We start from the raw sequence: 20,989 nt of genomic DNA on the forward strand, positions 1-20,989 counted from the left end.
GCAGAACTTTTATTGAGTAGTTTCTAGAATCCCTTTCAGCTTTCTGAGTTTATAATTAGATATAAAAAGTGGACTGCTCAGTGGTGAAGTTTGTGGTGTCTAGAGAGGAAGGCAGCCTCCTACTCTACAGATGGGTTGCCTCTTACCGCCCACCTCCAACTTCCCGATGGCCCAAGCATCAGAAGGTGTTTACCAGCAAGTTGCTTAGAACATGGAGCCCAGAAAAGTGTGGAGGTTTACCAGTGTTGCATTGCTAGTTAATGGGCTTTTTCAATAAACTGGTTCTCCTAAATGCCTGTCCAGAGCTGAACCTTAATCAGATGCAGAGTCATGATGACACTCCCAAGAGACATGCCCCCTGCCATAATCTCATCCAGCTGCTACGGGATCAAGGGCTGCAATTTCAGTGGCCACTGCCCCTCCTGGGCTATTTCATTTGCTATTTGTTGACATTGTGGTCCTGGTCTTGTTCTCCTTCCTCTACCACTATTCTTTCCTCCCATCCTTCTACAACTCCCCAGCCCCTCTCAAATGTTTGATAATAATGTTCTCTGTAACATTTTACAGTTGACCACATGCTAGTGCCTGAGATCATGTTATCTAAATTCCACCATAGATTCATGTTGTGGTTATGGACAGCTGTACTGACTCCTTTTACAAAGGAGTGTATTGAGAAGGAGAAAGGCACCCTACAAGGGGCAAGGCTAGTAAATGGCAGAAGTGGGCACACATTCCCAGTGTTTGCCCTCCCATCTATGTTCTTATCCACTCTTTAAGACTAGACTTTTTGAAATAAGAAACTATACTTTGTTACAGAAAATAGAGTTTTTGTGCTTAAAATCCAAACTATGTTGGTGTTGGATCTTTGACCTTCCAAATCCACCTAATAATGATTTGCACTCTGACTGCAACCTCACTGCTGTTGTCCTCATTCACTTACATCTGCTGGAGTGGCAGGTGTTTTTGTTGTGTGTGTGTGTTTGGTTGGTTCCCATTGCTTCAGGCAGTTCCTAACACTTAGGAGAGGTTCAAGAAATATCAGTTGAATGAGTGAACAAATCAACCAGCATTAAAAAAAACCAGTATGCACTCTTTTAGAGTTGAAAACATAGCTGAAGGCATGCCTCCTTGTGAAAAGTTATTTTTAACTAAAATAGAATGATTCTAACAGAATAACTTAAACTTAATGGAGAATTGTGATTTTTGTCGAGAAGATGTTTGGCTTCTTTTTTGTTTTCCCTCTTTCCCAAAACACTGCTAGAATTGACTGAAAGAACCCCTTCTCAGTACTAGCCTGAAGGTGAACTGAGAATGTAGGAATTTGTCAATACTTGAGTGTGTCTGTGTGTGTGTGCATACATGCACACACAGGCACACTTCATAAAGGAAAGAGAGGAGGGGAGGTGATAGACAAGCAAGAACAGGAAGGAAAAACCCCAGGAAGCAGCCTCCCAGCATTTTGCCACTTAAAGAAGTTGATATGAAGCAAGTAAATTCAGGGAAGCTTTGGTTCTATTGCCAATGGGACAGATTCCAGGATGACAAGGAAGAGTCTCAGAAGGCTGAACTACTAGATGCCATTTGGTCAATGGTCTGGATGCTCACATTTCTCACAAAGCTCTCATCTGGAACTGCCTCAAGTGTCTTTCTCTGCATATCATATAAGCAATTATTCTAAATTTGTTGCATAAATTGATTCAGGGGCAAAACTTCTCAGAGCATTGCACTGCTGATTCCTCATGAAGCCTGAACAAAAGTCTCTTGGCCTAAGAGATATTTACAAAAGACATTTCAATAGCATGGGGTTCAGTCAACTGAAAATGAATACATCCGACTGAATTTTAAAATCATTTGATAAAAATAGTTGGATTTGAATATAAACACACCTGTCTCATCTCATTCATTCATTCATTTGGTAAGCTCATATTTGGTTCTGGGTCATTTATTTTTTATCTTCTTCCCACCCCCTGCCCACCCCACTCCTTTCCCAATTTGAGGGACAGTGACATGCAAATGAAGAGAGCTGCCTAGCTCCTGACACCCTCTGATGAAGGACATACTGGGCCTGTCATTGGGAGCATAGCAGACTCTAGGAGTTAAATACCTCCACCTAATCACTGCAGAGTCTGCCTTCCAGCCAAGATCACCTTGGAGAGGTTAGCTGAGCTTCGGAAGAGTGAGATAAGACTGCCATTTTTAGATTATTGAACAGCACAGTTATTATTTTAGAGCTTTGTTTAGGATATGTTGAAGCAACATATTATAACATCTAATATTTACACAGCACTTTCCCAGAGATGTAAACTATTGGTCAAAATACCAACTTTGGCTTACTGTCAGGCTTTTGTTGAGCCCACTCAGTATTTTTTTAATTAAATTAGTTGCCATCATTTAAGATTTGGGCAACTTTACATAAAAATCTGGATTTCCAGTTTCTCTTAAGAAACCATAAGACTTTCTCATTATTAGGCCCTTGTTTCTTCATTAAACAAAATCTCTGGAATTGAATGGCAGCTGCCCTTTTTAGATGGGGCATGGCAAATCTAGTTCACCACAGCCCCTGCCACTCTCTATTGTCTTACACACAACCCATTACAAGTCATTTATATTATCTGCCTGCACCATTTGAATCTGTAACTTCTGCTTTTCACTCAACATACTATTTCTGAAAATGTTATTTTTATTTCTGATTGGGTATCCGTGTATATTTGTTATTAATTTTGAAACATTATGCATCTGTGAACAATGTATCAGTTAAAAAAATCACAATTAGTGTCTTTAACTTTTACCTTCAGTCTCTAGGTATATAATTAGGGTTTTGAATGGTATTTCTTATCTCAGATTTTTTTATTTAAGTGCCAGTGCTGAAGACAATCAGTGGTAATATTCTCCTTCTGAAAGAGGAGATGTTTGACTCATTCTGTGGGAATTACTAAAAGATACATAAGGTATCCCGTAAGCCTTCACTTACTTCCTTGTCTTATGTAAGGAAAAGAGCAGAATCCAGAGGAATATCATCAAAATAAAAAGGGCTGGAGAGGGAGATTTTGCACCCTCCCACCCCAAACGAAGGAAGGGGGAACTTAAAGAACATCTCTTAGAAAGCTTAGGGATGCCAGCAGAGAGGAGAGCCTGGCATCAATCTCCCTATCTGGAGATTCTTTGCCTTCTGAAGGATCAGCTTCCTGCCAAGGCCAGATCCCCTCCTGACTACAAGATGCCAACATTTTTTAGTATTATATATATTCAGCTACATCCTGAAGGAAAGAGGGTCTCAGTTCCAGCATTTCAAGAAAAAGGCCTGATATTTACTCCTATTGAACTAACTAAGGCACACTCCAGCCCTGAGCCAATGACTGCGGAGAGGGGAGGAGTGGAGAGGTGGAGGCAGCAATGGCCTCAGTCAGTCAGGGTCCATCACTCTCAAGCATTGGGCCTTGGGAGTAGGGAGGTACAAATGAATACAAATAAATTGGAAGGAGGATGTGAATTGAGTAGGTAATCAATATTTGTTCTATATAGAAGCAAGTAAAGATGGTTAAGTAAGAGTGGCATGATTGGATTTGTGTTTTTGAAAAGTCCTTTTGGCTGCAGTGTGAAGTTTTAAATGGAGGAATGGGTATCTTTTCTATAAATGAAGCCTTTGCTATATTTGAAAGTAAAATATTGGCCTTTAGTATATACCTGGTCCTTATACACATGTAAAAACTGGAAACAGTCAAAAAATGAAGGCAAACATTTTCTGACATTGTCAAACATCTCTAAATATTGTTGATGTGACTTCAGCCTATTAAAACCACTGTTCTGAAAATTACACTGTCAACACGAATGTAATTTCCTATCTGAAGAACACTGAGAATAGGTTTGCGTCATAACCGTATCTACAAAATTTGACTTGTTTTCCAAAGAAATAAATTTCTTAGCTTCTATTTGCACCTAAGTACATACACATTCACACACCCTCACATACACACTCATGCACTCACATGTACTGACACAGATGCACACAATCACATACTCACACTCTCATGCACACGCATACGCTCCCTTTTTTCTTTTCTTTTTAAATTTTTATTTTAGATTCAGGGGGTACATGTGCACATTTGTTACATGAGTATGTTTCATAATGGTACTGACTGGGCTTCTAGCGTAACTGTCACCCAAATATCGAACATTGTGTCCAATAGGTAAATTTTTCAACCCTCATTTCCCTCCCACTCTTCCACCTTTTGGGGTCCTCAGTGTCTATGATTTCCACCTTTGTGTACATGTGTACCCATTGTTTAGCTCCCACTTATAAATGAGAACACGAAATATTTGATTTTCTGTTTCTGAGTTAGTTCACTTGGAATTATGGCTTCATTCATGTTGCTGCAAAGGACATGATTTCACTCTTTTTTATGGCTGCACAGTATTCCATGGCATATTTATACACATTTTCTTTATCCAGTCAACCATTGATGGACCCTTGGGTTGGTTCCATAACTTTGCTATTGTGAATAGTGCTGCAATAAACTTACAAGTGCTGGTGTCTTTTTATATAAAGATTTCTCTTCCTTTTGGTAGATAGTAGGATACACTCTTTTATATACACACATCACGGCATTTTAATATGCCAAACTCAGGGTGAAGAGCACCATTCATTACTCTGTAGGACTCAGAATGGAAGAAAAAAATGATGAATATTTATTTGGGTTCAGTTTCTTAAATCTTGCCAGCTTACTTTTATATGCAAGAAGAGAAGAGAGATCAGTCTGGGTTTGGGGATTCAGGTCTCGGAAATTTCCATCTTCATTACATATTCTAACTGTCTGGGGAAAGGCACTTTGCACATTTCTGCTTTAGCCTGCTCAGTCGGCCTGCAAAAGCTAGAGTCTGTAAAAGAGAAGACATCATCTCTTCCAAACTGGACTCCAAACTGGAAAAAAAATTTAAACCTATATTTATGCTATTATATTAAAACAAGAAAGGTAGGGATAATACCATGTTAGTAATAAAAATAATGGAACAACAAGTGAGGTAGGATGTGGCAGCATCTCAAGTTTAGCCTGGGGCAACTCGGACAACTTAAGTTTTAGCCCCAGCTCTGCCACTATCAGAGGAGATTGGGCGCGTTCAGGGTAGTATGGCCATAGACACTGCCAATAACTATCTAAGAGACTTTGGTTGAGTCCCTTGAACTTTTTGAGTCCAATTTTTAAATTCCATGATTACAGAAGTCCTTTTCAGATTCAAAGTCTTACTAATGTAATTGGGTAATAATGGGGTAGGTCGATTTTCTTTGAAGAGTTTGACCATATCCAGTTCCTAGCAATTGCATGCTCTAGGTAGCCACACACCAGTACTGGAAGACTAGTTGCTGAAATATCTGAAGCACAAATTCAGACCCCTCTCTCTCTGCTATGCTTTTCTTTCTGGGAAGCCTGTGCCCACACACTGAAGGGAGGTTAGAAACAAGGAAATTTGGTAGGGCATCTGTACGACTGGTCCCTTCCCAGGGATGAAAGTGAAAAACAGCCATAGCAGCATCTGTCCTTCAAGACTGACTGCATCCTGCCCAGTGCCAGGTAAAAAGATGTTTTGTGTGAACAAATAAGACACACTTTTTTTTTTTTTTTTTTTTTTGAGACGGAGTTTTGTTCTTGTTGCCCGGGCTAGAGTGCAATGGTGCGATCTCGGCTCACTGCAAGCTCCGCCTCCCAGGTTCAAGCAATTCTCCTGCCTCAACCTCCCAAGTAGCTGGGATTATAGGCACCTGCCACCATGTTCGGCTAATTTTTGTGTTTTTAGTAGAGATGGGATTTCACCATGTTGGCCAGACTAGTCTCAAACTCCTGACCTCAAGTGATCCACCTGCCTTGACCTCCCAAAGTGCTGGGATTACAGGCGTGAGCCACTGCACCCGGCCTAAGGCACACTCTTATTACTGTTGGAATTTTGATTTTGATTTGACTTTGTCACTCTTGATTTTTTTTTTCCACTGACTTGAATAAAATTTAGCAGGTTAGACATGATGATGTCAAATAGCAATATAGCTCAGTTTTCAGTTCCAAACCTAGAAAAACCTGAGAAGTAGGAAACACATGTGTGTGAGTGTGGGGTCCCTCCACCTTTACTCCAACACCAAGTCTCCTCAGTGACCTCAGATTCTCAGGGTTTTCCACAATAGCACTTCATAATGGCAAAAACCTCAGAAGCCTTTGCCCTTTTGTCCCTTTCAAAACCCAGGGGTCCCTTGTTTCTATTTGCCAGAAAAGCCATTATAAGATGGATGTCCCCATATTTAACTTGTGCAAATTGAATTACACGCAGTTAAAAATAGAAAATACATATTTCCATAACCACAAGCTAAGTACCTCTTCTAATGTTCAATAGAAGTGGCAGTCGTCTTTTGCAACTCTGGAGGAAAAACTGTTGTGTGAGGTTTAGAAATAGGCAACGATATCCACAGAAAAACCAGCCCAGTGTATTTATGGACCCAGCACCATGCAACTCATGTGTAACTCAAGGTAAAAATTTAACATGTAATAAAAGCTTTATATCCTGCCCATTAGAAGTTATTTTTCTATTTTAACAGGGCTCTTCAGTACAAAACTGGAGTTAATATAATTTTCATTACCTACAGGATAAGTGACCACAATTTTTATTATATTAACCACAGGATTAGTGACCATAGCAATATGGCCCCACCTGCCTCATCTCCCTCCCTACAGGCCTGGACTCCAGCCCCTCTGGTCTTTTTCATTCTGAAACCTACCCTATGCTCTCTACTTTTCTGACTTTCTCCACTAAAACAATATAAACTCATGAAACTCTGAGTTCAAAAAATATGAAGCAGCAACATGCGATTATATAAATATTCATTTTCTAGACTTTTATGTACATGAGACATAAAATCATTCCATATAAACAGTTATATTTATTCACTCATTTTTCCCTTAATGCTATAGCATAAGCACTTCCTCATAACATTACATTCTCTTTGTAAAAATCATTTAAACAGGCTGTGTGACAGTCCATCCTATGACTATTTGGCATGGTACTTAGGTGTTCCCTTATGGTGTCGAGTATTTCAGTTGTTTCCATTTTCCACTGTGGTAATGTGTACTGAGCATATGCACTTTATGCCTCTCTGCTGTCTAGTTGCTGCCTGCCTGTCACATCTTTCCCTCTGCTCTCTGCCTGGCAAACTCCCACTTACACATCAAATCCCAACTCAAGTGTCACCTGTTCTGCGTACTAACCTATTCTGTAACTAAGGTCCCCAGGGTTAGTTACTTTCTATTTTGGGTTTTCACATCACTTTGAGTAAATCTCCACTACAGTACCTTTGACAATGTGTAATATTAACATGTTGGAACAATTCTTCCACCAAAATGTGAGCTTCCTGACTGTAGAATCATGTCTTTTTCATCTTTCTAACCATGTCATCTAGCACAGTGCCTGACATGTAGTGAGTGGGCAATAAACATTTGCTGAATTAAAGCATTTCAGGCATTTCACCAGGATCTTCGGGTCCCAGTGCTAACTTTTCCAGAACTCTCCAATTGTAGCATTCATAAATTATTTCCATTCATTTTTTCTTCCATCCATGCTAGAGGCCTGGTTGGTAGGAATAATTTGATAGATAATAGAAAAGCAAATTACGTATTCCAGAGAAAGAAATCTAGTTTGTAATGAAAGCACCAAACCAGTAATCAAAATTTGCACTAACTACTTCCTGGGTGAAATCAAATGAAGTTTTGTCATTAAAAATGTCAGATCTGTAAAACTTTTCTTAGACCCTGGAAACTACTAGAAACACAGAAATGGCATTTTAGTGTGAGTTCAAAAAAGGTCTCCCAACCCTGTCTTCATCCATCAGGCTGCTGTAACATATTACCTTAGATTGGGTAATTTATCAGTATAAATTTATTGCTCACAGTTCTGGAAGCTGAGAAGTCCAAGATCAAGGTGCCAGCGGATTTGGTGTCTGATGAAGACTCTCTCTGTGCCTCACATGGCAGAAGGGGCGCGGCATCTCCCTTCAACCTCTTTTATAAGAGCACTAATCCCATCCCCACCCTCTTGATCGAATCACCCCCTAAAAGCCACATGTCCTAATACTATTGCATCGGGGTTAAGTTTCAACCTTCGAATTTTGGGGGATGCCAGCATTCAGGCTGTAGCACACCCAGCTCCACTATCTGCTTCGCTCTTGCTCCCTGATGGCTCTCGATCATGTTCTTGTTCATTTTTTGTGCGCTCTCATCCAAAGCCTGGGGCTATTTTACAGCCAGTATTAGTGGCCAACATTTAGGAAGTAATTATTTCTGACTTACATATAAATGGCCTTTATCATTGCTTTCTAAATTTGCCTGTGAGGTGTTCATTCTGGGGGTTCTCACAAAGGGAAAAATTGTAAGTTTCACTTAAATCAGAAACACTGCTTATCTCTATAAATTTTACGTATGCAGATAACTTTGAGTTCCACTAAGAAAGATAAATGTATATAACACTAGGTAAAAGAGTGTTCTGGTAGTGGTACTATGGTCTTTCTTTTATGTATTAATTTACTTTTTTTCCAGCTTTATTGAGATATTATTGACAAATAAAAATAATATACACTCAAGGAGTACAATGTAATGATTCCTTACAAAATGTGTAAGGAAGATTGTGTAAGGATTACCACAGTCAAATAAATTATGAGTTTGTTTGTTTGTTTTGAGACAGAGTCTTTCTCTGTCACCCAGGCTGGAGTGCAGTGGTGTGACCTTGGCTCACTGCAACCTCCGCCTCCCAGGTTCAAATGATTCTCCTGCCTCAGCCTCCCGAGTAGTTGGGATTACAGGTGCACGCCACCATGCCCAGCTGATTTTTGTACTTTTGGTGGAGACGGGGTTTCGCCATGTTGGCCAGGCTGGTGTCTTGGCCTCAAGTGATCTGCCCATCTCGGCCTCCCAAAGTGCTGGGATTACAGGCGTGAGCCACCACGCCAGTCCCTATTTTTTTTTTTTAGAAAGAAAAAGATATAAAGACAATTTAAGTAAGAAAAGGAAAAAGAAGAAGGGAAGGGAGACCCAAACACCAGATCCCCCAGTGTTTTTGTTTTAACTAAGCCATGAAAATATGCAGACACAGGGATGGAAATGATGGCACTTAAAAAGAAGGGGATAGAGAGGTGTATTATCTATGCTCCATCTCAAAGTCCACCTCTTGCACATAACCTGCCTTGAAACTCCAACCCGAAGGAGTCTCTCCTCTTGATGATAGCCATTTATTTTAGCAAATTGTTTATAAATGGCCCTTTCCATTTCACATTTTAAAAGTTATTACTGTCTTTCAACCCATTTTAACTTTCTTTGAAAAGGACTCCACCCTCTGTTTGAGTCCCTTGTTGAACCTGGCAAGTTCTGAGCACATACATAGTAGAAACTTCAAAAATTTTAATACACTCTTTAATCCCAGAAAACCTTCATATTGTTAAAATGCTGCCCAAAAATCTCACAAAGAAAGGTGGTGGGCTGAATTGTGTCCCTCCAAATTTCACATGTTGAAGCCCTAACCCCCAGTTCCTTAGAACTTAAACTGTATTTGGAGATAGGGCCTTTAAAGGGGTAATTAAGCTAAAATGAGGCCATTAGGGTGGGACCTAACCCAATATGGCTGGTGTCCTTGTAAGAAGGGAAGATTAGGACACAGACATACCCAGAGAGAAGACCATGTGAAAACAGAGGGAGAAGACAGTCATCTGCAAGCCAAGGAGACAGATCTCAGAAGAACCAATTCTGCCAGCACCTTGATCTTGGACTTGTAGCCTCCAGAACTGTGAGAAAATGAATTTCTGTTGTTTGAGCCACCCAGTCTGTGGTACTTGGTGATGTCAACCCTAGAAAACTAATACAGAGGGCTTTCTCTTCCATTAATTTGATTAATAAATAGTGAGAAATTTGTAATTAACAAAATAAACTAATGATTCATGAAGTCTCATTTGTTTGCCTTATAAATTTTTTCTTCCTTCGTAAAGAGAATGTTCCAAAATTCAAACATCTTAACCTCAAACCTCAAGACATTTGCAATTTCAAATCTATTTACTAGTCTGTCTATTTGAAAACTTATTATGAAAATAAACTATTAACTGGTTCTAGTATGGCTTTAGTTTTGTGCTTATTTATTTCTAAAAGTCAGAAGGTAAGGAAGGTAGAGGGAAAGAGGTGGAAGGTGAATCTTTTGCATGTAGAGTGCCTTCAAATTGAGACTGCCCTTTGCTTTTCCCATGACCTGTATAACCAACCCCTATCCCCACCCCTCACCTACCACTCCCTCATGTGGAGCAAAAGCCAGTGTCTAAATCTGTGGCCATTTTGGCCCCAGGTTGAGGTATGGCTCTATTACAGAGTTGTCTAGCTTTCCAGACAATGACTTTCCAGATCTACCAACCTTCTCTCAGGCTTTCCCAGAAGCTATGGCTTTACACTACTGTTCTCAGTTAAGGAGTGCCTGCTTCCACCAGTACCTTCCAGGGCCACACGGAACCCACTTACCACCATTCAAGGTGAGCTCACACTATAACAGCCTAGGGAACAGACAAGGATCTTTCTCTACACAGACATTGACTGGATAATTTAACATGATCTTCAAGCAAGTAACACAGTAGGAACTTCATGCACTAGTATACTATCTGGAGGGAAAAAAGAAAGTTTTTCCTCAAATTCCAAAAAAAAAAAAAAAGGCATAGGCAGAAAGGCAGTCCAGCCAATCCATAGAGACTATAGTAAATATCACTCATAAAACTCAAATGTGCTGCAATAAATCACAGAGTGCTTTACTTTTTCAGTCACATGATATTCTTCATACTCACTTCTGTTTTCACAGAACCCTAATGGAAAGCAGCACAAAGAGGGCCTGTGACAGGGGTGGTCACCTCTCTGTTCCAATACACATGCCAGTAAACATGGGAAACAGCACCCTCTTCCCTACAAAACTAAACTATTTCAAGAGAACCATAATGATGGTCTGTCGTCCTCCAGTAAGGTACGAATGTGTCCAAGTTACCATCTTATCTTGGTAAAAACCAAAATAAACTTAATGTTTTCATTCATAATCCCACTTACGGGATTTAACCTTAGGAATTAAGGTCAATTAATTAAGAAAAAAAAATTCAAAAGAAAAGACAGATTACAAAACGATTCAGCATAATTGACTATCTCGAAGTAGGAAAAATTGTTATGCAAAGCAAGATATTTATACTTTAGGATGTTATAGACTGATTTTTGGAGCCATACAGAGCAAATACAGTGCATATTGCCTTGGAATAAATCAAAGTGTAGAAAGATTTGACAGAATTTCCCATGCATATGCTAGGAAGAAGGAGCTGCTATGCCCTACACCACACTTAAGTGGAAAACACTAACTTTTACAGGTAGATGATAAACATTTTTATCGGCAAATTTGTTAAAAGTTTTTATACATTTTTATGAACTTATGTAACATATATAAGTTTTATATAAGCTTTTACATATGAATGATAACAGTCTTGTCAGAAAAAAGCAGGGCCCAGAAAAGGCTGGAGATAGCAGGTTGCCAGGATCCCATAAGATAAGGAAAGTGGGGACCAAACGGCAGCCACAAACATGTTGATGTCTGGGCAGGACACTGGGAATGTAAGCCCAACAAAGAGCAAAGGAAGCCACGTGGTGGCACTGCAGCGCCAGCTGGGCCACATAGGATCCCAATGACCAGCCCAGCCCATCAGGAAGCTGACATAGGACTGTGAAAAAGGACTGGAAAGAAATGGAGAAAATAAAGACAATTGGTTTGGCAGTGTAATAAGATTATCAATCCATTTTTCCCTTTAGAAATTTGTATTGATATCATTGTACAATAAATATTCCAAACATATATTTCAATAGACTTTTAAACAGTGTCATACACTGGTTGATGGGACAGCACAAAACACCATGCATATATTTATGGTATGAATAGAAAGGGGCCCCCAGCAGCAGGGACGTTCCAGGTGTTCAGTGACCAGGAAACAGTCATGTTTTCATTTATCAGCAGTTTTAATATCTCCTGGCTCCCTCCTTTTCCATGGCACAGTGTCAGGGAAAATCACTACCTCACAAACCCTGCATCTCCTTTTGCCATTCACCCAACTGTGCCACAATCTCTGATTTTAATGTAGTCCTTTGTCAAATTCACATAGCTTCCTCTCCTTCCAATTCTTAGGCCAAACTGTGTGGTAGCAAGTTCCTTTCATGTCCTTCCTTTTGTAGAATTCCTTTGGCAAAGTCCAAAGCATATCTCATGGCCATGAGTGTCAAGTGTTGGTTCTTACTGACTTAAATAGTCCCCTGTCCTTCTCTGAAAATACCTTGACATGAAAATGAAGAAGAAGAATTCAATGAAGTTCGTCCTAGGTTTTATGGTAATAGCATGAACTCTGGGAGAATGGCCATACAGCCAGGACCATCATTGCCTTAGAGCATCTGCTAATATTAAAATTAATAAAATGCATACAAATTATTCATTCAATAAATATTCATTGAGACCTGCCATGGGAACTGAGTAGTGACAGAGCTGGGACCAGGATCCAAGTCTCCTTGCTCAACAGATCCTGCCCTTACCCCAAGGTGCCCTGTGTGAGTACTGACTGTGGGCAAATCTCTCTTCTAAGCCTGGAAGAATAGGAAGGTTTGCACTCTGCAAATTTATAGTCAATTTCACGGCATAAAGTTCCCTGTTATTCTTCAAAAAGGCAGCTTCACAACTCTCCCTGGAGTCTGTACTTCCCAATATGATCACCCCTCAACCCCGTACATGTACGCATACCTCTATTTGCTTTTTATTTCCATATATTTAGCTACAACTAAAAAGCTCTCCTTTTGAAGGAATGTTTTCAGCAATTGTGCTGCCTTCTTTGAACTTGTTTCTCCCAATCCAGCAGCCTGTTTCTCTTTCCCACTGTGAAATTGACTAAAAACAGCAAGAAGCTGACGGGTTTTTATAGAGAGACTGGACATAGCATTAATGTCTGAGATTTTTCCCCCTTTTAATACAAGACATTTTCCACTGCATCTTTATTATTATTATCATTATTCATCAAAAGCTTTTTTATCCAAAAAGATAATTCAGATCTAGAAACCTTGTTCAACCAATTGTTCTCAAGTGGTGCTCTCCTGGGGAGTGAATTATATCCTAAATATAACAGTAAAACATTTTATTGAAGAATATAGTAAGTAAAACATATTCTGGTTTTCTTTGCTCATTTGAGTTTATTCAACTCACAGCACTTTTTTTTTTCTTTTGGCGAGAATTTGCAGGTTATTTACCCTGTTTTGCTCAGTGAGAAAGAAAAATACAGGAAGGGCCGCAGAGCTTTAAAAATAGCATCAATGGCAGAAGTAAACACAAACCCAGGGAGTTGTCTTATTCAACTTCATATTCACCATTAAAGAAAAATTATTCATGACACCAGTGAAAGATAAGGCAGACTTTATTCAGGACCATCATGATAGGCGTAGGGACCACTGCAATGGGATATTGCAATAGAGAAGAGAGATTGGGCTCAACTCTGAAGATAGCAAAGAAAAAGCGGGAATGTGTACCCAAAGTGGAGGGAAGGTGGTCAGTGGGTGAAAAATTACTAAGAAGAAACAATAGGAGTAAAGAGGTTAACCTAACTGGGTTCTTGCTGAAGGCAGGCCAGGGCGGTCAGACATCACCCAGGACGATGATGGAGGATAAGGAACCTGGTCAGGTAGTGAGGGTGATCAGATATCGAGGATTAACATTAAACTGACTCGACAGGATTCTTGGTAAAATTAGACAATACAGAGATAAAAAAGGAAGCCCAAAGGTCAGGACCTAATTGAGAAGAGAGTTCAGAGGAGCCTGATTAGAGTTTGGTTAAGGAGAGAATCTTTCACCATCAAGCCAAGCACAATGCCCAGCACACAGCAGGTGCTCAGTAAGTGTTTGCCAAATAAAGAAATGAGTGACTGGATCCTGTGCCCCAGAACCAGCCCTTTCCTTGAAGCATGTCTGGGCAGAGGGTCTTAGTCAACAGCCTTGCTGCATTGTGGCCTTGGCCCACTGAGGAGAGCAGAGGGTGTATTTTAAAACAGAGGTATTTTAAAAAGCATCTCACTCCACAACTTGCGCCCACTTCAGAGTCAACCTCAAGAGGACTCTGTCTGCACATGAGATGAGAGCCCTCTAAAAGCTAGGTCCAAAGAAGCTTCCCAGGTCCCCCTCTGGAGTTTCAGAGGCCAGGATTTCACAGCGCTACCACTGGGGTCTGAGATGAAGAATCTTATGAAAACCCCAAAGTCAAGCCATTGACTTTCCCCTGAAACAGGCTCTACCTTTTGTGTTCCCCAATATCAGACACTTGCTTGTGCATCCTAGGGGTACCCCTTCCATCAACACTGAACTTCCCACTGTTCCATGAACACCTCCATGCTTTTGTGAGTGCTTTCCTGGGGCTAGAATCTTCTTGCACCAATATATTACTTGGAAAACTACTCATCCTTCAAGAACCCGCTTACAAGTCATCTGCACTGGTAAACATTCCCCACTTACCAGAGTTGGGTGAGCATCCAGAGAACTTTGCTCAGGAGTTCAAATAGCACTTGCAATTTATCTACTAGCTTTTCTGTCACCTTTTGACTGTGACTGCTTCCCTTCAAGTGGTTCTCAAACCTACAGGAACATCAAAATCACCTGGGAGATTGGGTGTGGTGGCTCACACCTATAATCTCAGCACTTTGTGGGGTCAAGGCAAGGGGATCACTTGAGCCCAGGAGTTTGAGACCAGCCTGGACAAATGGTGAGAGCCCCATCTCTACAGAAAATTTAAAAATTATCTAGGTGTGGTGGCATGTACCTGTAGTCCCAGCTACTCTGGAGGCTGAGGCAAGAGGTGTGCTTGAGCCCAGGAGGATGAGGCTGCAGTAAGCCATGATCACACCTGCACTCCAGCCTGAGTGACAGAGTAGACTCTATCTCTCCAAAACAAAAACAAAAACAAAAACAAACAAACAAAAAAAAACCCCTGGATACTCTTGAAATATAGATGCCTAGGCTTCACATCTGGAGTTTCTGATGCAATAAGTCTAGAGTGGAACCAGGGATACTGAATTTCTAATAGCTCCCAAGATGATTCTGGAAATCAGCCATGTGTGGGAGTCTCGTCTAGAAAATAGAGACTGTGCTTTGTTCAGGTTGCTCATCCAGCCTGTGGCACAGCATGGGCATGGAGTAGGAGATCTATCTTTGCTTGTTAGGTAGGAGTATAAGTAAGTGGATGGACAGATGTCCGGCAGACGTTGAGGGAAAGAGCTGCATTCTGAATCACTATAAGACTGAGAGGACATGAAAGAGAGATTCTAAATTTAGTTCAGATCCTCTGGGAGTGGGCAGCAGAACTGAACCCCATCCTCTGCTCCAAAGAACCTTGGCTAGTCTAAGGAGCAAACCGTCTGCATTTAATTTCTGGCAGATTCTCTCCTTTCCCTCTGCATTTTTTCCCCATCTCTTCCTGCCTCCTCAAAGGCACTTATAAGTAGCTACCCAGTCTCAGCCAAGTCCCAGATCAGACATCATCAAGTTCTGAGGTACTGCAGGACACAAGCCACAGACTTGAATAATGTGGCCAAACACCCAGGCAAGGGCCTGGAATGTGTCTCATTAATGGAGGTCCAGCTCTCCAAAAGTCCTAATGAGATCTCTGAGCAAATCCTGGGCAGGGAATCCAACCAAACATAAAAGTCAGTTTCAGAAAGGTGAGAAAAACCTTGAGTTGGGATGCATGTGGCTGGCTTCCCACTGCACAGAAAAGAGAATCGAGGCTCAACCCTGGAGGCGTTATCTCGGTTGGTGGCAGCAGTGCTTTGCTGGTTCCCCTCCTTGCTCCCCTGCTGTCTGACAGCATTTGGAGCCCCTCTGGTGCTCTCCTTGAGAGCCATTAGAATCCATAATTTAAACACAAAAGCGTTTTTGATAGAAAAAGGAGTAATGCTTGATTTAATTTTATTGCCATCGGTTTCACTGGGAAAAGGGAAGTGGGGAGAGGAGGGGAGGCCGCACTTCTTCCCCACAAGCAATGACATCTGCTGCTGGCGGGGAAAATGCCCAGAGCAGTGCCTTTCCATGCAATTACTCCTGGGCATAAAAATAAAAACAACCTTCTTTTCCTTCCCAATCTGCCAGTCTCTTCCGAATCTCTGGAAACAAGCTCTCTTCAATTGGGCAACTTGACAGGCTGTCCTGCTACAAACATCAGCTGTCACAGGCATAATGCAACAAGAAGGGAAGGCTCTAGGGCCAAGCAGAAGTAGTCAGGACAGCTCAAATGTAGCCAGCAAAGGGACTCTCTGGGTAAGCATGATGGAGTGCCTCAGATGGGTCTCGAGAGTCTGCCTATATTTCAATGTCTGTTTTCACATGGAGAATTCATGGGCTACACACAAATCTCATCTCCTTGAAAAAACAAGAACAAGAAGGGAGCAAAAAATAGATGGATGCATGTAAACCAATGTCATTGAAATTCTTAATCAAATAAAGTCATAAAAATCACTGTACCCTCCAAAGGTCCCCAGCTCGTACCCTCCCTGACACTCTTTCAATTTAGCCATGAGGAGGGTGTAGGTCTCCTGTAGGGAGAGAGCCAGGTAACTTCTCCCACTGCCTTGCCAAACTGCAGACCCTACAGTGGTCTGGTCAGGGCCACACATCCCGCTGGAAAGTCAATTTGGACTTCACTGAGTACAACATATTCCAAAGTGAAAGGATGAATTGTGGTGTGGCATGGGACAGTGAGCAAGTCTTTCAGTGGTTTGTGCAGACATATGTACTGAAGGCCACACAAGCTGTCTGCCAGACCCACTTCCTCCTCTGGGATTCCAGCCACACTCACCTGGTTAACTATTTGGTACCACACCACCCTGCTACAGCTGCTTGGACCAGGGAGGCATGCCTGCCTGAAAAATAGCCTAGGAAGAGGCTTGCCTCGAGGAGCCGCCAAACAGGCACAATTGTGACCTAATTGAGCTGATCAGATCTCACTGCTTAGATGATTTGAGAGTCCAGCATTAAAAAAAAGAAAAAAATAGCAATTGTTAGAGGAAATAAAAACATCCTCTTTACCAACAGGTAGAAAAAGTTCATATCAAATCACCAGAGTACCAAAACAATTATTTTGTAAAGAATTAATACTTGTTTTATTTTGAAAAGCATTAAAATAATCATCAGAGGGAAAAAATTAAAACTTTTTCTAGACATATTTTTTCTTAATATCTGTTTAATCTCTGCTGCATATTTTTAAATGTTATTTTATTATGGTAAGAAAATGACATGAGATCTACTTTCTTAATTAATGTTTAAGTGTATGATACATTGTCATTTACTTTAGGTACAATGTGGTACACCAGATCTCTAGAGCTTACTCATCTTGCTTAACTGAAACTTTATCGGCATTTATTTTGAAATTCGAGAGAGGGAGGAGAGAGTAGCCTATAGATATTCTGGTCTAAATGTCTTAATCTAAGCCTGAAAAAGTACACAGACAGGGAGCAAGAATAGAAGCCAGGAGTAGGAGAGAAGGAGAATATTGAGCTACCAGAAGACCAGAGCAGCAGCAGTCAGAAACTCTCTGAGCCTCCATGGTGAGCAGGGAGCAGAGAAAGGGGACTCAGATGCCTGCTTCTGAGACACCTGCCTGAATTCCTGTGGTGCCCCAGAGCTGCTGCTGTGGCTTGGTGGTCTAAGCTTTCCTTACCCCCATGTTGCCTTGCTGCAAACTCCTACTTCCTAAACTTCAGTTTGTCTTTGCTTCTTGAAACCTAAAAAAGCCTAACTAAGGCATCAATCATACTAGCAAATAAAAGAAATTCATTCAGATATTATTACCAAAGCCAAAGGTCAGGTACTTTAAAGGGAATGGACAGGATATCACGATTTGTGTGGTTCAACTGAGAAGCTTAATCCAACAAGAGCTTCAAGATGGAAGATAGACTTTGCAGAAGAACATGGAGTAAATTCAGAAGACAGACACGAGGATGAACATATGCAAACCATGTCGTAAGCAGGCAACCTCCAGGGAGCTAGGGATGTACAACCTGCAGAATAGAAAACTCATGAGGCTCATGATAGACGATGTCAAGTGGAAGAAGGGCTGGAATTGTTTCATGTGCCAAAGATAGAAGAACATGGGAGTAAAGGTTTTAGTTCAATGTTAAGAAAAGCTTTCCAAAAATCTGAACTTCATGAGAAGATGGGGTGAGTTGTTTGTCATTGAAAGTGTTCAAGGAGAAACTCAGTTTTTAGACTCTCAATTTAGGTAAGATTCAATTAGAAATATCGCGTTCATTGTGATAAGAAAAGATAATACAAGGTAAAGAACCCTAAAGTTGAAAATTAAGTGAATGCAGCAACAAGCCAAATATATTGAACAAACTTGTAGCTAATCTGAGATTGATAAACGGTAATCTTCAGACCGCTGGGGTGAAAATATTCTTGCCTAGAAATTCCGCATTTATTGGACTTGGGGATATTGTCATTATTCTTTTATTGCCATCGAGGTGGACAATCACTAACTATCTGTCTTTATTTAGCCTTAACAAATCAAATAAGAGAATGTTTTATGCATCAAATTTTTTTTAGTTATCAGTTGATGAAATCAAGGGATAGAATATTAGAAGAAACCCTTGAAAATCTAGGACAATCTAACATGATCGCATGATTATTTTTCTCTTCTTTAGGGAACAAATGAAATTTAATAGACTATAACCATTATTCATGAGTTACAAGAATGTCTATGTGCCTTTTTTTTCCAGAAGATAAATATATTGAGGGAGGAGAAAATGTAATACCTGCCAAATATCTCTCTCAAAGCTCTTTCTTAGAAGACTGTGCTGACTTCTTCTCTATAGTTCTTCTAGAGAAGAGAAATAATCTCATCTCCTATTAACCTGAATGAGCTGAGAGGGTTACCATTAATGAATACAATAGACTTGAAACTTCTGCTCTGAAGGGAAATATAAAAAATAATCAGCCTACCTCTCTGCAACTGCTGTTCCCTGCAGGAACAGCCACTTCATTTCTGCCAAAGATTTGAGGACTATAAGCAAAACCTTTCTACTACATCCCATCACTAAGCAAGTTCTGCCACCTTGGGTTGCAAGACTATTCAGATCTTCTTAAAACCTTACTTTTGGCAGAAAGCTGGAAGGAAAGTAGATAATATAAGAATATTTCTTAGGATTGTTTTTGATAGTGAAGAAAAGGACAACACAATTTTTGGACTTAGAGTCCTAAAATGTCCATCTCATTGCAAGGAAAAAATATCAATAACTTCTAACACTGGTGTCAGGACATCCCTAATTTTGGAAAAGTCCCATGATACTTTATTTGGTAGGAGACTGGACTAATAATTGCTGTTTCCTTGCATCTCCAAAGCATTACACATGTGCTCATGCAGCTAACTTTATATATAACAGCTGAAATAATATTTCATGCAAATGTTCTAAGTATAGGAAAGGAAATGCAATGAGAACAGCTTCAGCATTTCCAGAGGGAAAATTGATCTTTAGCATTTGATGTGCAATCAAACACTGAAATGATTTTTTTCACTTGATAACTTTCCAGCAGGAATCCTGACATAATGTTTAAGAGCCTCCACTGTTGCTGAATTTTAACCTTCCTTTAAAAATATGAATAGAACTTTGTCTGCTAATTCAAATCTGAAAACAATTTGAAAGGTATTTCATTTGTTTATATGCTCTAGAATTTTAAGCATGTTCAAATTAAGTAAATAGGAAAAAAAATGTATCTAGCTTGTTTGCTTTATTCAGCCATACCCATTATGGCAAAAAAAAACTCTTCAGGAAATTAGCCAGATGCAGTGGCCCACTCCTGTAATCCCAGCACTTTGGGAGGCCGAGGCGAGCAGATCACTTGAGGTCAGGAGCTCAAGATCAGCCTGGCCAACATGGTGAAATTCTGTTTCTACTAAAAATACAAAAATTAGCCGGGCATGGTGGTGCATGCCTGTAGTCCCAGCTACTCAGGAGGCTGAGGCAGGAGAATTGCGTGAACCTGGGAGGTGGAGGCTGCAGTGGACCAAGACTGTACCACTGCACTCCAGCCTAGGCAACAGAGCGAGACTGTCCCAAAAAAAAAAAAAATTCTTAAGGAAAATAATACAAAAAGAAAAACACAGTTTGAAACTAACGTCACAGGGAAGAATGATCTTTAATCCTAAATAAGTTGAGTTTTAAAAGGAAAATAATGAAAACACTAGCTTAAAAGCAAAACAAGATTTAAGAGATAGAAATGCAGTGGGGACTACTCTGCATTTAAAATGACTAGACTATTTCATTTAATGCAAGTCAGATGTGATGCTTACGCAAACCATTAGAAGTTGCCTGGAATATATTCAATTCTGAGAAATACAATAATACATGCTGTGTGATGCATCATGCAAAACTTCTGAAAATAAAATAGGAGAGACAAAACAAATTTGAGTTTTGAAATAAAAGAAAAATGAGATGTAACATCTTTGATAGAAGTGCTTTTAATAATGGCACTTTGAAGTCTGTATTAAAAAGAATATAAGCAAATCCATGTTCTTTTGGAATGTGTATGCCCATCTAAGAGATCCTAGCAAGCTCACTGTATCCAATGGCACAGAAAGGGTGTCTGTCCCAAAGCCAGGCTGGAGAGGAACACAGTGTTTATGACTTCCTATCTTCCAGCCCCATGGAGTTGCCTTGGTGACGTTCCTCTCATACTGACCTGCTCTCCCAAAATACAACAAGCCAGATGCCTGTGGGTTTGGGTGTGTCTAATTGAGCCACACTGAGCACCAAATGACCTGGAAATGTCTAATCCTGCTTTTGTCAGAACAAATTACTGGGTTACTCTCATGTTCCTCTGCAGACTAATTTATGATTCAATACGAAGTCTTGTGCGAAGCTTTGGGCCAAGTCTGCTGCCTACTTCACTCCCT

This window comes from Gorilla gorilla, chromosome 2 (genome assembly GCF_029281585.2).
Source record: "Gorilla gorilla gorilla isolate KB3781 chromosome 2, NHGRI_mGorGor1-v2.1_pri, whole genome shotgun sequence".
NCBI classification, from domain to species: domain Eukaryota; kingdom Metazoa; phylum Chordata; class Mammalia; order Primates; family Hominidae; genus Gorilla; species Gorilla gorilla.